Consider the following 484-nt stretch of genomic DNA (forward strand, 5'->3'; position numbering starts at 1 on the left):
GGTGTTTATGTCTCTCGTGTCTGGGTCACAATCGAGTTCCTCCACCACATTCTAACCCCGACTCTCCCATTTCTCCTGATTCTGCTGCTCAATGTTTTCACCGTCAGACACATTTTAGTGACCAGCAGAGCCCGCAGGAGACTCCGGGCTCACACCAATGGGGACGGTCAGTGTGACACAGAAATGAGAAATCGAAAAAAATCCATCATTTTACTGTTTGTGATCTCGGCCAATTTCATCCTGTTATGGTCAACATTAATGGTGTATTCTATATGGGGCCGAATGTATGATTTTGGGTATGACTCTGTGTACCTAGCTGTCTTTGTGCAGGAATTGGGCTTCATGCTGCAGCTCCTCAGTTGCTGCACAAATACCGCGATTTATGCCGTGACCCAGACTAAGTTCAGGCAGCAGCTGAAGTATGTGTTAAAATATCCCTTCACCCAAATTTATCAATCAATCAAACTCACTCATTAATCAATCC

Source organism: Rhincodon typus, unplaced genomic scaffold (assembly GCF_021869965.1).
Source record: "Rhincodon typus isolate 14 unplaced genomic scaffold, sRhiTyp1.1 hic_rhity00000101, whole genome shotgun sequence".
Lineage (NCBI taxonomy): Eukaryota > Metazoa > Chordata > Chondrichthyes > Orectolobiformes > Rhincodontidae > Rhincodon > Rhincodon typus.